The sequence below is a fragment of the Gymnoscopelus microlampas genome, assembly GCF_963454915.1.
Source record: "Gymnoscopelus microlampas genome assembly, chromosome: 13".
NCBI classification, from domain to species: Eukaryota; Metazoa; Chordata; class Actinopteri; order Myctophiformes; family Myctophidae; genus Gymnoscopelus; species Gymnoscopelus microlampas.
In genome coordinates this window covers 34,804,423-34,821,592 of record NC_139950.1, presented here as the reverse complement: position 1 = coordinate 34,821,592, position 17,170 = coordinate 34,804,423, and the positions used below count along the sequence as shown (strand labels likewise).

General features: G+C 43.0%; 1 protein-coding gene across 2 annotated transcripts in view; it reads left to right on the top strand.

The window, feature by feature from the left end:
* Positions 1 to 1,188: 1,188 nt before the first annotated feature.
* LOC311058280 (C-terminal-binding protein 2) overlaps positions 1,189 to 17,170 on the top strand; it is a 90,195-nt gene continuing 74,213 nt past the window's right edge. Inside the window, exon 1 of one of the 2 annotated variants that reach the window (XM_084075678.1) lies at positions 1,189 to 1,442. The gene's annotated coding sequence lies outside the window, so the exon portion shown is untranslated. The remainder of the gene's footprint in view (positions 1,443 to 17,170) is intronic. The other variant, XM_084075680.1, reaches the window with a different exon arrangement.

Sequence of the window (17,170 nt, the reverse complement as noted above, 5' to 3'; positions counted from 1 at the left end):
CGCACACAAAGCCACACGCATAAGCCAAGCACGCACAGACACTCAAACACTCACACACGAGCGCGCGCGCACAGGCACACGCACGCACGCGTGCCTGCACACACACACACACACACACACACACACACACACACACACACACACACACACACACAGCGTGCAGGGCCACTGCACGGATTGATTGATTGATTGATTGATGTACTTTATTTAGTAAGACATGAGAACAGTACATGACAGTACATAACAGTACATGGAAGTACAAATTCGCAATACAAGGTCTACTAAACTGGATAGCTCAGTTAAGCACTTAGCTTGTTTAAGATGAGATCCCCATGCACACAATGGCTGTGAAATCAGATAGATTAGATTAATTACACCAGTGCGTGGTTCCAAAACTTTTTAGCTCAAGACTCAAAAGAGAAATTAGACGTTTGCCTGGGAGTCTGGACCCAAACTAGTGAAAATAACAGATCTACAAGCTCACAAGGCGATGCTTCATGCAGCTTTGTGAGCTTGTAGATCAGCTATTTTCACTACTTCTTAAACATTTGTTTTCTAATTTATGGAATTTTGTATTTATTTATTCATGAAATTCTTTTGAAAAATCATTGAATTTCTTTTATTCCTGAAAAAAAATGTTTACATTAGGCCTACATTTTTCTTTTTAATGTTTTGACATTTACTCGTGACCCTTAAAAATTGGTCCGCGTCCCTCCCGACCCACTGTTTAGAAAACAGTGAATGTCGTGCTTTTTTTTCCACACCAGAACAAGGAGCATCGACAAAACATGTGCCACCATTTGAGTGTCAGTGATCTTTTGGATTTTATTTCAGCATAACTTAATCAAGCATAACATCAAACGACACTACCATCATGATCCATTTCGAGAAATCAGCTTTCTTGTAAACGTCCACTGTCTGTCTGTCCCACCACGACCATCAACAACTTCAACGACGTATACTGTAGCCTGTGTGTGTGTGTGTGTGTGTGTGTGTGTGACCGTGCGTGCGCGCGCACATACGTGTAAGCGAGGTGGCCAAGGCTCCGCCTTATTCAAAAAGCGAGAGGAGAGAGAAAAAAAAGGAAAAAACAAACTGATACACACCTCTCAATTCTTACAGGAGGAAAAGAACAGCTAGTGTTTATGAACCGTTTTAGTAAACAGTGGGATATAAACCTGACAACATCGAGAGCAATAAGGCTTAGTTGTTTGTTTTGGAATAAAATAATAAGATTAGAAACGGTTTCTCTGCGGGTGGCGGAGAGATTGTCCCGTTTCGTTTTTTAGGATTTAAGTTTTTTTTTTTTTGCCATCTCAAGGTGGATCATCACTATCTTATCGAGTCATATTTGAAATGCGGTGCCCGTTATTAAGATAATCTCGGAGCACGCGAAAGAAAGCCGACGTTTGAACTACCAGTAAAACAGCCATACAGTCGAGGTAGGATTTAAGATTATTGTTGCACAAGGGTGGTGAAAATAATTGTGTGTGAGCGAGTGTGTTCTTTCCACTGTGGGTACTTTGGAAAGCTGTGCACTCCATCTCCGTCCATGTGTCCCTGCGCCATCACCACCAAGCAGGATGATAAAGCACGGCGTCGCTGTCGTCGCATGTTCCTTGTCGGCAAGCGACATTATTCATTCGTAATGAAGTTTTTAAGAGGAGGGTGCATGAGTTTATTAAGAAGGCGACGCAATGTCTTCAAAACACTCCCCATGGGGAGTGTTTTGAAGACATAGCGTAGCCTTCTTTAAACTCGTTATGCTGTGTGAATAATGTTCATGAAGTCTAGTAGTCAGTCAGTCAGTCAGTGTGAGCCTGTTGTTCTGGAAGTCAGAGGGAAGGGAAAACGTTGATGAACTTGGTTCTTTTCTATTTGAGATGGTGTGCGCTTAGTTTTATGACCCTCACATAACGACAGTGGGTTTGGAATAGCAAATGAAGCCTTAACAAATGCAGACACTTTGATTTAACAAAAAAAAGTTACCGACCGTGTGTGTGTGTGTGTGTGTGTGTACAGCTAGATAAATACATAAATAGAAACCAAGCCACTGCATTACTAAGTGGGCTATTGATACAAAATCTCCATTTAAGAAAGTTTGGCATTAACTTATCAAAACATGATTATTGGCTGACTTCAATGACTGAATTATTAAAAACACAAAATACCCACATGGTACAACTGGAGGACACCACCATGTTTAAGGGCCAAGTGGGAATTGCTTATAAAAAAGACAAACCTTTTCACATTCTTTTTCTCCCCCCTCTGCATATATGGAGGCTGAAGTGGAAGAAATGTCTGAAAAGTGGAGGAGTACTCCTTTGTTTGACCAGTGAAGGGGTGGGGACTATACTGGCTGTATGCAGATGTGCTGCTGGCAGTGGACATCTGCTCCCCCCCATGGGCATTGTCACCGTGGAACTATGTTCAACCGACCCTCCGAGAAAAGGGCCCCCTCCCATATTAATGATATGCTGACTGTGACGTGCAACCTCTTTTCTGCACAGAGCTGGGAGTTGAAACACCTTCTATTTTAAGCTCTGACAATTTGACAAATTAAAAAATTCTCTCAGTTGTCTTCTCAGGAGAAGGTGGTCAATTATCGTGAATGAGAGGAATACATCTGTGAAATATGTGCAGATGAGAGATGATTAGTTGCTTTTGTCTTGGCTTTGTTTGTGAAAGCTCACCGTTGTTATGGTATACAGTAACTGCTGTTTTTTTTCACCACTCAGTTTCCTCTTCCCGTGCTTTGTGAACTTTCACCCTCCTTCCAACAGATACATGAAGACTCCTCCTTCCTTCCTTGTCTGTCTGCCTCCATCCATGATGCCTACATCCCTCCCCTTCACAACCAACCTCCTCACTCACTACACACCTCTCTCCCCATCCCCTCCCTCATCTCATGTCTTTCAGCTCCACTGGGGGCTGAACTTCCCCTCACGTCTTCCCTGGCCTTTATGTATTCAGATATGAAAGTGAAGCGTTGCCCCCCACCACCACCCCACCCTGAGGCAAATGCATCACACATACGGAATCACAATGTACATGGCAGCTCCTATCAGGCCTTTTGATTTATCACCAACGCCCGGGAAATGCAAACCAGCACTTTAATATTTATGACATCGTGCACACAGGATGCACTTGTTGGTAGCTAGGGCTGGGGAAGTGTGTGTGTCACTGTGTGTCACTGTGTGTGTGTGTGTGTGTGTGTGTGTGTGTGTGTGTGTGTGTGTGTGTGTGTGTGTGTGTGTGTGTGTGTGTGTGTGTGTGTGTGTGTGTGTGTGTGTGTGTTTGTGTGTCACTGTGTGTCACTGTGTGTGTTTGTGTTTGTATTGGAAATGAAGAGACCATTTTGCCTCAACAGATGTTCCCCAGTGACTGGTGGAATCGGTGAACTGTGATTACGAACATGATTTGTGTTTGTAGGGAGCACTGTTTTACATGGCTCATCTCCTACAGCGTACTTGTAAGATGGGATCATCTTGTGCGCCTGTGCTGTCTTATACTGTAAGTCAGCAGCCAGCTGATGGGAACGTGAGTGCGCCGAAGCAGGAAAAGATGATGATGATGATGGCTCCTGAAAGCCTTGCTGCTGCCTCTTCCTTTGCTCGCCACCTGTTCCTATGGTGTGTGCGGTTGTCTTTGGATTAGCTGAGCTGCGTGATGTAATGTTGAATACAAGTTGTAGTTGTAGGTCCTACATTTTTGACAGGAGGGTGTAACCAAAGCTATTGCAAATGTACTATTATTTATACAGGATATTTACTCGTACTTATTTCTGTGTTGAGTTGTTTATTCCTTAATTTCCCAGCTGTTTCATTTCTTAATTATTGTAAAACAGGTCTGGTCAGAATAGTAACCATGATAAATATCTTCTACATGACGGGTAGCACATGCACAGAGTAGACGGAGAAAAAAGAAAAGAAAAGGCAATATTAATTAATGATTAAATTGTGTTTTGACTGCCCATCTGAAGTCAAACACAGCAATGCAATTTCAACTGGTTAATATATTCTCAGTACCTAATACTCCATTTAACACAGTAATTTGGACGCTGTTGAAATAGCTCTTGTGAATTCTACTGAGAATTCCCGTAATGGCAAAGCCACTAACGCCTTCTAAAGGTTCCCATAGGAGCTGGTTTGAGAGGGTTTTACTAGCCTGTGATTGCGCTATGCATTGTCAAGAGGAGGTAATGGGTGTGAAATTACAATATGCCATCTGCCAAGGGCCCAAAACGTACAGCCTAATGTCAATCACTCAGCCGGCTCTTAAAAATTACAGAGCGAGGACGATGTAGGCCTTTAGACCTTGGGATGTAGCTGCAGTCTTTCCTTTTTAAGAGACTTTTTTTCAGTGTCTGATTTTTCTGTGTTAGACTTGGCCATTGCTCAACTGTCCCTGCTGTTGAATTTAACACAGTCCTATTCCTCAGGTGTATAGAATTGACAAGGGCTAACGCAATTCTTATCTCAGATGATCCTGTCCCTGAGGTAATACTTAGCTTTGCCTTTATTACTAAAATATTACTTTTGAAGAATTGCCTACGAGTTCTATCATTGGAGTGATAGGTAACTTGAGGGCACAGTGTTATTTCTGCAAGGGTTGTACTGTAACGTTTTTATGATATATTGGCTGGTGGTACTGTTGTCTCAAAGAATGACTTTTCCTGTGCATATAGCCTAAATGAAGCTTTCTCTTGTACTCCCAACACCTGGCATAGCTTGCTGTGTCTCTGTTACATTTTTGTCAAGTGTGCAAATGGTGTTTGAGATTGTAAAGAAGGATGATTTAGAAAAATGGATTGCAGCAGGTGTCTGACTCCGTTCACTGATAAGGTCTGTTTGCCCAGTGCTGCCTCAAAGATACTGGCTGACCTGAGCCCCTCGTGGGTGTGTGGGTGCGTGCATGCGTGCATGCGCGTCCTCTTGTGCATCTTCCTCAAGTGTAGCCCGAGCCCTGGGGTCAGTTTTTGTTACTATATTTACATTCTTGCTACAGTTCTACTGCTCCTGTCACATATTGTGTACACAAGCCGCCAGGGGCTTATATTCTATGTAATGTAGAATCAATACCAGCCATGATCCAAGTTGGCAGTGGACCAGTGGTTTACTGCTTTTAATTAAGCACTTAAGCCCTCTTAAAAGGTTTTGAAAAAATAGCCCATGAGCTTGTAGATCTGCTATTTTGAAAAATGATGAAGGGAAGAGAAAAACAGTTTTTGAAACATTTTAGCCTATGCCCAAAATAGGGATGACAGGGTGAAAGTGGTTAAACAAAATGCACCCTGGAGGTACAAACCCTGCCAGCATCTGTGACCTTGACCTTTTTGACCTAAAATATCATCTCTTTGGGGCAGCATGCTCTGACCATTCCCACCAAGCTTTCTGAAAATCCGGCCATCTGTTCTCGAGTTCTTTAGCTAATAGGCAGACCTTGAACTTGATTGTGACCTTGACCTTTTGATCTTTTTGACCCAAAAGTTAATCATATCTTCCCAGTATCGTGAACATCTGCTCATCCATTCTCTATTCATCTTGCTAAGAAACGGACAGGACTGATTTCAACATAGGTTACACTACACTACACTACACTACTTGAGACAGAACCATATACATATAGGCTTTTGATCTTTCTCCCCAATTCTCCTTCTTCCCTTTTTCTTATGGAAATAACAAAACGATGGCGCAAAAAACATTTTCACCCACTGTTTTACCCCTGTAAACCTGTGATGTGACAATAAAGTTGTTTCTGGCTACAGCATAGGCTCAAATCTAGGTATTAAAAGAAAAAAAAGAATTGATAAACGAACAGTTTTACTGATATCAGGTTTTCATGTATGTTGCATCTGGTCATTACTGCAACCTGTCGTTGCTCAGCAATAGTTTCATTCTGCACTTGGGCGTCCTACCACACTCCATTTGCGGTCCCCTGATGTGTGCATGTTGGTGTGCCACCAACACATGAGTGGAAAACCGCTCAATTCGGAAGACAACAACAAAATAGCTTTATTTGCCAATAATCCCCAGGCTCCTGAAACCAACGAACATTCATCTGCGCTGCCGTACGCTCACTGCCGTTCATGCTTGCGAGTCAGTAAATAATTTACCTCGCAGCTGTGGGATTGTGGTGAAGGTTGTTTACTGTCCTCCTGTATTTATGACGGCAGGAGTTTGCTCACATCGCTGGGCTGGCTAATGACCTCCCACCTGGTGTAAAGCACTGCACTACGGAGGCCCATTCACGTTCTTTAATGACTGGCCCGTCTCCCCTAAAAGATGGACTAATTGCTCTTAATTGCATGTATACGTTCATTAGGTGGAAAGATGATGGAGCACTGAGGTTGCGGAGATGATGACCTAATAGGGAGGCATTAAACTGTAATGAGATGGTGAAGTTTGTGCACTGTATACTGCGTTATGTGCGTGCGTCGTGCGAGCACGTGTGGTTCGCCCGTGGAAGAATATGTTGACCGAGCTTCTCTCTCCTCCCGATTGGCAAAGAAGTTTGCACTCTCACCTGGCAGAAAGTTTGTTACAGACGTCGGAAGATTAGAAATCAATCGAGGCACAGTGTGTGTGTGTGTGTGTGTGTGTGTGTGTGCATGTATACGTTTTTGCATGTACGTGTGTGAGTACCATGTTGTGCACACACCGCGGGAGTTCTTGACTGCCTGCACTTCTCATCGGGGCAGAGAGGAGACTTTCTGTAAAGCATTGTTATAAAACCAACACTTTTAGCTACTGCCACTGCCAATGCTGTTCATACTGAAAGGCTTGAAGTGAAAGAGAGAGAGAGCGAGGGAGGAAGGAAGGTTGAGAGAAAGAAAGAAGGGCAGAAAAAAAGTGAGAAAATAGGAGGGGAGGTGAGCACTGCTCCCACCAGTTGTGCTGGCGCAGCGTTCAACTCTCCTGAAGTGGATTAGGCGCACACACACACACACACACACACACACACACACACACACACACACACACACACACACACACACACACACACACACACACACACACACACACACACACACACACACACACACACACACACACACACACACACACACAGAATGTAGTCAAAGGTATTGTTTTATTTCCTCCTCCTTTCTCTCTTCCTTCCTTTCCACTCTCTCCTGTACAGTGTCTCAAGCGAGTCAGAACGAGGAGGTGGTGTGTGTGTGTGTGTGTGTGTGTGTGTGTGTGTGTGTGTGTGTGTGTGTGTGGAGGGGCTCCATTGTGCCTGGGCAGACACCCCCCCCCTCGTTCCTGTCCAGCTGACATAGACTTGTGTCAGGAGGTTCCATCCTGCTGATGTTGGGAAACTAGTAAACTGAGAGAGACATCTAAAATGCTGAAGTGGGCCCCGGCCAGCAGAGAGATGGCTCTGTTTGTTGGCTCTTTCTGCTGAGCAACACTTCAGAGAGAAAACTTTCGGCCAAATTTGCTGACAGAGTGAGAATATAGAAAAGTGTCGGGAGTTGGTATTTTTGGAGTCACTCCTGGGCGAGCACATGTCGCTTTGCCCATTGTGTGGCTGTGGCATTGACATTTGGATGTGGTGCAGTAAAGGAGTTGAGAAAAGTAGAAAAAACAACAACAACAAAAAAATCTAACAAAAAAAACCTTCAACTCAAGGCTGTTAACTTGCAAACAGTTTTGCCTCTGCTTACAATTCTCCAAAACCACAGACATTGAACTATCCGAACGCATGAATATGCATGATAAGCCTTCTTTTCTTCTCTGCCCTCCAAGCTGTATTTTTTTCCCCTCCCACCCAGAGGACCTGTCATGCTGTTTGATTCGCCCTGACATTTGAAAAGGTCCTTGAATTAAAAAAAAAAGCTATTTATGACAACTGGAGAACTCTCCTCACAGCAGAGTAAAAATGGTGTTTTCAAAGGAGCACTGCTCCTGCATATTTAAATGCTAATGGCCCTCTGAATGCACAGGCTAATAGGATGATTCAGTCTGGAATAGTGCAGTATGTGCTCAATCTCGGCATGCACAGTATATAGTAGGTGTGGTTTCATTAGCTCTTCCCTGTGTGCAATGTTCATTAGCTCATTTTTGTTAATTCTGAAATATGTGGAATTTTTCATAAATGGACAGATTTTATATGTTCATGACAACTTGGAAATGGTATCTTGTAACACACACACACACACACACACACACACACACACACACACACACACACACACACACACACACACACACACACACACACACACACACACACACACACGCGGCACAAGGCAGATCTTCAGGGAAATCTATTTCTAACATCCTGGCATGTGTGGTATATTATTTTGTCAGTTATGACACAGATAAAGTTTAACAGCTTGTTTTACTGTCTTGCTGCTGTCTTGTGGCAGAGTTTGAGTAGCTGTCTTAGACAGGGCCCATGGGACACAAGCTAGGTAGTCATGTAGTTAGGTGTCAGGTCCTTGGTTTATGTTGAACTGGAAGTGTGTGGTAACATAAGCTAGCGAGCCTCAGCCCAGCAGTGTCACAGCTCCCCTGGACTTTGACCTGGATGTGGAATGCTCCAAAATCCACAGCTCCTAAGCCACAGACATTAACAGGTCCACTCCATTTGGTTCCATTTGTACACTAAGGATTTTATTTGATGCCGTTTTTAAATTGTGTGTGGACACAGGATGATTGGTGATGCATGCCATTAGATAGGCAGTTGGATTCTAGCCTGTGCATGACATGCATGACATGCATTTTAACACAATTGAATGTACTTGAATGATGAATGTAGATTGCGGTTTCCGACCCTTTCTTTTTTAATGTAGCAAGTGTAGGCAACGGCTGTCTTAAATATACAAAAAAACATCAACTACTTAGCATGTCTTTTGTACGTTTAACAGGCTCTTTTGCTGGCATAAATGCTGGCATGATTCCAAAAAGGGAATCTGGCATGGGTCCATGGAGCCAAGTGACTCCCTAACTGCTCTGTTGAGTGAAAGACTGCACTTCCCGTAGAGTAAGCTGAACTGCAAACACCAGCCTGCTACTACTACTACTACTACTATCACACACACACAAGCACACGCACACGCACGGCATGTGATGAAATATACATTAAGCCATATGCTTATTCCTATTATAGGAAAAGCAACAGAAGTCATTACTGAAGTTATGGAAGTTTTTGCAAAAGCAAAATCACTGATGTAGTAGGATGACAAAGACTTATCACGCTGTCTACGTTATGAAAATGTGTATTTCTAATGGCGTTTGGCGTGCCTGCAGGCTAATGCTTTGATAATCTGCATGTGGGAAACGTAGTGGGATGGTTGGCTTCTAAACACGCCGGCTTGTTCGTGCATAGAAAAAAAGATTTTGCCTATGCGGTGATGTTTGATTCCCGATCCTGAACAAAAGATTTCCTTGCGGGTTAATGTTTCACCACTAGCGAGAAGCTGTACTACACACTACCCCCAGTGCTTCCTGCTCACTGTGAATACACCCCCGAGAGTTGATATGAGATTAGCAATAGATACTGTAGGGGAAATATATGTATATATATATATATATATGTACAGTATATGTATATATGTATGTGTGTGTATTATAATTGAAGTACTTTTCCCCCTCTAAAGTGATGCCTGTACTGCTTTATTTGCTGCTGTAAAGTAAAGCTAGCCTTTAAAGCTTTAAAAACATTTTAGATGTCTTTATTATCTGTAACCTGGCATATTCGGGTCACTTCCAAATGTGTTCACTTGTGAACACAACAAACATATTAACTGTAAACAGGGTTTTGCTACAAAGCCCACAGTAGATGCTAGCTATAGCCCTGTGGGGTTGTACACCCTTTGACCTAATTGTGTTATTTTTCTGAAAATGTAGCCCGTGCCAGTAGGAGACAGAGAAGTCCATTAGTAAGATATGAGTGCTACACTGCATGGGGGCTGCATTGGCAAAAATTCTGCTGAGGTTGCCTGTGCTCTAGCAACTGTTATACTGACCTGCTGCTTCAAATCAAGATAGTTTGAACGGAAAAAAAAAGGGATGGAGGGTGTCGTAACGCAACTGCTATGTACAGTATTACTGTCCTTGTGCTTGCACTGCTGGTCTTACTCATTCAGTGTAAAACACGTTTAATTAGAAATCGGTTCAATTAACCTTAATTTAATTTCAAGTCTTGAAGGGTTGAGGTTTGAGGCTGAACGTTTTTCAAGGACCCTTCCACATTACATACCTTTTAATAATCTCTATTTCTCTTTTTTATTCACCCGCCAGCCAGTGTTTATTTTCCTGTGGGTTTTTTACCTCATCCTTGACCTTTCCTCCTTCCTCTCTTTCACGCATGGATGAGCTTGTGACAAATAAAGTCTTTAGATCTTGAATCTCTCTCTAAACATCAGTCCGCTCGTCTCGTCTGTCTGCCCTCTCATCGTGTCTCTGTTTACCTCCGTTTCTCGAATACTTTCATATTGTTGCTCACAGGTGGCAGAAGGTGCTAGCTGCTCTCAGTGCGCCATCTGTGCTTAGTGTTCTTTGGTATTGGTTGAATACCTGCCTCTGTTAGCGGTCAGGAAAGTGGTCCAGCATAATTAACCTGCCTGATTCACATACATATTTATGGCAGCAGTTATGTAGGCTCCGCTCAACCACGTCGGCCACAACAATGCAGGCAAGTGCACGCACACACACACACACACACACACACTCACACTCACACTCACACTCACACACACATTTGCGAGTGTACAACCTGTGTGCTCTCACACGCACAAACGCAAGCATGCACATACAGTGATGTTGCTAGGTTTTCAATGCAATGGGTCCTGGGATGCAAGGGTGGTCTTTTAGATGGGTCCCAGGGACATTTTATGGGTCCCACAAAAATGCACAGCGTTTAACTCGTGTTTCATCTTATATGGTTATATTCATGTAGAACATGTATCTGAAAGAAAAGTACACAATTCCAAATCCGACAACTAGTACTTGTAGTACTTGATTTTTTTTTTTACATTAACCACTTGAATCCTAGTATCCCTTTTCTGAGGAGAACTTTAGCCAAAAATAGCAGATATACAAGCTCACACTTGTGAGCTTGTAGATCGGCTATTTTTGGAGTTATAGGTGTGTAAAGGGAAAAAAGAGCAGCAAAAGTTTATCTGAAACACAATTTTATACAATATAGAGGGGGTCCCTGCTTCATCTCTCTCTCAACTAGGGGGTCCTTGGCCTCAAAACACTGAAGACCCCTGCTCTACAGGGAATTATTTGATATCTGGCTGCACGGAAAGACACAAGAATCACAGCTGCCATTAATTAGTGCTGTTCAGTGTTGATTGCCTAGTGGTCAAATTGGGGTCAACGAGCCATCGTTTACTTGCTCTGAAGTTGGGCTGTAAGTTGCGCAGCACTTTCACTCTCTCCCTCTAGCAGCAGCTGGCAATGCCCTGAGACAGAGTGAGAATACTTCTCCATACGGCGGTGTTTTACCGAGATTTTTCTTGTTTCCTGCACTATGCCTTGTAATCCGCGGACGGCTTTGAAATCCACGGATGGCCTTCAAATCCGCGGTAATTTCCGCTAAATTGTAGTGCGTCCCATGGACGCAACGAGGGTGCCGTGAATGCGTCCTTTTTCAATATGGTGCGTCAGAGACGCAGGACGCAGGCCTATGAGCATCTCTGCACATACATAAATTGGTTCTTTTATCAGCGTGACTATTAATTCACTGACCAACTTGAAAAGAGTCTAGCATACATACAGTGTACTCTCACGCAGATGCGCTTGTGACAGAACCTGGTTTGACTGAATAAGAGCTCCTTTCAGGTTACTGTCCACCATCAGTCGGGCCTAGTCTCACGCTTTAGGCGTCACATTTCGCCACTTGGACGGGAACCTCGACATCCACATGCTGACGATGAGGGTACCCTTTTGTGTACCACGTTGACGCTATGTGTGGAACTAATGTGCTATTTGAAAATCAATTATAACTGATTACCACCGTGTCAGTATGTAACTTGGACGGCCCTGAGACAAAGCGAAGCCATCGCCCCACTCTCGCTCCGCTTACGGCTCACTCGGACGTGCCTCACGGGTAGGGCTGTCACGATCATGACATTTTAGTTGACAATTGATTGTCGTACAAATAATTACGATTAACGATCTTATTGTTTTTTTGGAAATAACACCTCTGTAAACAAAAAATGCACAGGCAGATATAACAAATAACTTTGTCATGACAAGCCATGTATCTAATAATGTAATACTTTAAAAAAAAAGATTGGGTGGAGGGGAGAAAGAAAGCAAACATCTACAACCTCGATGTGATGTGTTGTGAGCTTGTAGATTGGCTATTTTCACTGTTTTTCAACAGATACATTTATGCAAATGAATGGAAGTGATTCTGACGATTATGCAAAATAATAATTGGGATTATCTCAAATAATTGGGATTACACCAAATAATCAGGCGATTATGTAATGATTGTGACAGGCCTACTCACATGGCTCAAAAAGGTCGCTTCCAAGGCAACTCCAAATCATAATGCCTTATAAACCGATCAACCGAAATACCCACATCAGTATCGGAAAAGCTGCCAATACTGCATAAAATGCTGGTATCGGAAACTATGCCAGTCCATGCCATTCCGATGTAAGCATGTAATTTACCACATGATGATATTTCATTTACAGTCATATTTTGATTGCTTCAGCTGATGTTGCATGTCTGTTTTATACTCTTACTGTCCTATTTACATTATTATTTTACTAACTTGTAGCTGCACATTAACAATTATTAATTATGAATTATTTATTCCTAGATCAGTGGCATAACTCTGAGAATGTACAAATGGAACCAATTTTGGTTCTATTTGTACACTCTCAGAGTTACAGACCAAGGGTCCATTTTGGAACCCCCTCAAGGAACCCAGGTGGTCCCTGGACCCCACTTTGAGAACCACTGTCCTAGATTTGTTTAAATTACACACTGGTATCGGATCGGTAAATGTATCTCTAATTGTGATTCCCATGCTTCCCTTCCCATGCAAACTCTTGATCGACAGCCTTGAGCCTCTTTGCTGGGCTTTATGTAGCTAACACTCTTTTCTGTTTTCACACCAAGTCCGGTAAAATACACAGTAGATCCCCTGTTCCCTGACAGCTGTGAGACACCTACATTATGTCCCCCCAGCCTACTGCTGGGTGATATGGCCTACCTTTGATATCATAATATATATATATACTGTATATTTATATATTGTGTGTGTGTGTGTGTGTGTGTGTGTGTGTGTGTGTGTGTGTGTGTGTGTGTGTGTGTGTGTGTGTGTGTGTGTGTGTGTGTGTGTGTGAATATCGACATAAATAATATATTTGAAGTACTAAAGTTTATAAATTGCGAATCGTGTGTTTCCCAGTGCTCATTTTGTGAGCGGTTAATGATAGACTTAATAATAGCCTATATTAAATGTACAATTCTAAAATGAAAATGGCATTCTTTGTCAAGATGCAACCTTTTCCCAAAACATTGTAGTGTTTGCTATCTGTTTAGGGCGGTCAATTGCCTTCACAACATTGCCGCCATTATTGGTGGTGACACAGACCAGCCGCTCCTCATACAGATTACACAAATTTAAGGCATCTTTACGCAATCGTCTCGCCTGTGTGATCTTCGAGTGCGTAGTTTTTCTGCAAGCTACTTGCTTTCTCAGCTCCCAATTTTCAACATAGGGCGCAGTGAAGCTCCAATATGGTTACGTTTTGTGTCGACAAGATATTCATACGTGGACATTCTGGACACATCACGCTTTATTGACTGTGTGTTGTCTGCTTGATCTTTGATAGAAAAGAAAAAAATCCTTTCTCTTACACGCCAGTGTGCCAGTGAAGACCCTTCCCCCGTGCCAATGGTGGCACCCATGCCTAAGGTTGCCTACCCCTGACCCCTGTGTTCACATTCTTGCCGTAACTTTCTAAACTTTACAGGAGCCATAAAGAGAGTGGCGGCACTCTTTAGCCTGACCGTTCTCTCACAGACTATAGTTGTTTATTCGCTATTATTTTGCCTGTAACAGAACCATTTCCGAATGACAGATGTCAGATGTTACGTGTCCTCTTTTTGGAACTCATTTGGTCCCGCTAGCGCCTTTCTTTCTCTGCCAAAATTATGAATTAACACTTTCACTTCATAGTTACTTCATGCTGCTTACTTCATACCTCCTGCTGCTTCATAGCAGCAGGGGTGGAGTTTCCACCTGGTAATCGAACTAATCAATTTAATCTATTTGATTAAAATAGTCGATTTGGGGGAAAACAACGTGTCACATTGCAATGCGTTGTGAGCTTGCAGGTCGGCAAGTTTTGCACGACACCGTTGTACAACAAAGGCTTAATTGGTTAATAAGACAGACTCATCGATTTAGTTGATTACAAAAAAAATCTATTACAATTTTTTTGTGTCAATTCATTGATATACGAAGAAAATTATGAAAAGAATGCTCTTCTCGGTCGATTATCCGATTAATCAAAAATATCGATAGAATATTCGGTAAGAAAATAATCGATGGTTGCAGCGTAAGTGTACAGTACACTACATTCCTGGACCATTACATCTTTACCCTCTCAGAATGAAATTAACAGGATTTTTGTGTGTGCACGTGTGCGTGCGTGCGATTGCACCAGCATTCAGCTGCGTTTTCACAGCCCAGCTGAGACTGACAGATGGAATCACTTCACACGCAGACAGACAGACAGGCAGGATACAGGAAACCGGGGCGTGTTGAGTGGTCCTGGTGCTGCAGTGGTGGGTTCCTATTAATCTAGGTCAGTGGCGTTCAGCTCACAGCTGGTGGGCCTCAGGGCTGGGTCTGGCCTCTGCTTCACCCTGGCGATCTCAGAACACCACTGGTCCAAGTCACAGGTTTTCAAAGAAGGGGCCGCCAGGAGGGCCAATCGGAAAGGTGTGTGTGTGTGTGTGTGTGTGTGTGTGTATGTGTATATATATATATATATATATATATATATATATATATATATATATATATATATAGTGTTTGTTTGTACAGTAACGGGAGTGTCCCTGTCTCTCCAGCTCTTTTAGTCAACAGAAAATGCATTTTCAGGTCGGAATACAAATTTAAAGTGAAATTGAAAGTGATGACACAAGGAAATGAGCAGACAAAATGAGAAGTGGAACACTATAACATTGAGGCTGATAAATGTGTACTCTCTCCTGATTGGATGAAATTGGCAACACACCTGAAAATGTATTTTCTGTTTATTAAAGAGCTGGAGAGATGGGGAGACCCCTGTTACTAATCAAACGTTATGGCAATGATTACTATCAAAAGTTTTTGTTTTAATTCCCCCAAAATACCATCATTTTGTGAAAAGCGCATAACAATCTTTCAAACGAGGAATATTTGGTGTTTCATGGAAATCATTTAGAGATGAGATGTCTAACGTTATCCGGAGCAAATGACTAAATCTGTCCAATTACTAAAGTAACTAGGTAGGTATATGTTATACATGATGTTCAATACTGTAAATTCACTTGTCAGAGGGGTTGGGAAGTGTTCTTATGTTATTATCCACCAGTCCTCTCATTCCATCGCTTACACCCCTGCCTGCTCTTCTCACTACCAGAAGCAGTCCTTGTTTTTTATGCTCCACAGCCTAAATGTACTCTTCAATCAGCCACTGTTTGATTGAAGACACTCTTTTAAAGAGTTTGGCCCCTTTCCAGCATTATCATTTCTTCATTGCATGTTATATTTTGTTGAAGTAAGGATTTAAAGTGCCATCTCCCCGATGCATAATTATGCCATAGCCCTAAAAGATAATTGCGGTTTGTCGTCCTGGCTTGTTCCTTCAGGGTTTCAGTCTTGCTACAGCTAATTGGTTTTAAACATTTCCCCTCTATAAGGTGTATGGGACTACTGAGGATAATGTTGGATATTAGTGTTTGGATTGGCGTTATGGGAGTAAACTTTTCAGTGCGGTCCCTGTGTTGGGTGGATGTTGTTCAGGCCTTGTTGTTAATGAGCTGTTTGCTGGGAATGAAGAGGCGCTAAAGAGCTGCGAATGAAAGGGTGAGGTGATGGTGACAACTATAGACAACAGTTTCACACTGGCAGTGTGAAAGCCCTATCATTGATATGTCTATCATTAGAACTGCATGGGGCGTCCGGGTGGAGCAGGGGTAAAAGGGCCTGGGTGCTCCTCCAACGAACATAATTTACTGTGTTCACGGGAGGGAACCGGCCTGAGAGGGCGTTTTCTCTCACTGCACTAGAGACTTGGTTGGTCAGGAAACCTGTTCAGCAGGGGTGTAGAACTCTGAAGACTAGCGTGTTCCTCTGCATCCTCCCTGTGAAAAGCCTCACTGTCAGGTGAAAAGAACCGGCAAGCGATGTCATGTCTATCAAGGGATACTTGGTTATCAATACCATCCCTAAAGACCTCTACAGAGCGGCCCTGACAGCGGCATTGATAAGGGTCGATAAACGTCTCTGGCCGAAAATCTGTTGTAGTGTGTGCGGTGTGTAGATGGTGGTGAGGTATCACTTACCATTGTTCACCCAACTGAACAAGGCTCAGCCACTGTCACCCGTCGATAACAACGGGGATGGAGAGGGGGTGCGGAGAGGAGGGGTAGAGCTTTCTGGTTCGCTGTTTTTACCCTCGTTCAGCAGTACTTCTCATCTCATTACAGACAGAGATGACAAGGTGAACAGCATGCATAACTAACGGGTTTCAGTATGTAGAATACGAAAGTGATCATGTCCCCCTTAACATGCCGCTTGTTTTTACTTAATATCTCATGACTCCCATCCCAGCGCATGTTTTTGTTGGCCAATAATGCTGCTCACGCAGGCGCACAACACCATCAGCCCACAGTCTGTACGATGTGTAGAGATCGTGCCCATAGCACGGTTTTCCACACCTTTCACCTGACTGATCCTGCAGGAGTCTGTACAACAAAGTTTGGTGTGTAGGCCACTGAAGGCCACTGAAGGCCATCCAGTGGGGTTCAGTAGCAACAGGACTACACCGGTGTGGGGAAATTAGGAATTGTCATAAAGACTTGGGAGAAAAGGGGGATTACGAACGATTCAGGGGTCTTCTCATACACAACGCAGGCTGTACATACAGTATATTTTCTTACAGTTAGGTTCTCTGGCAGAAAAGATACTCTGA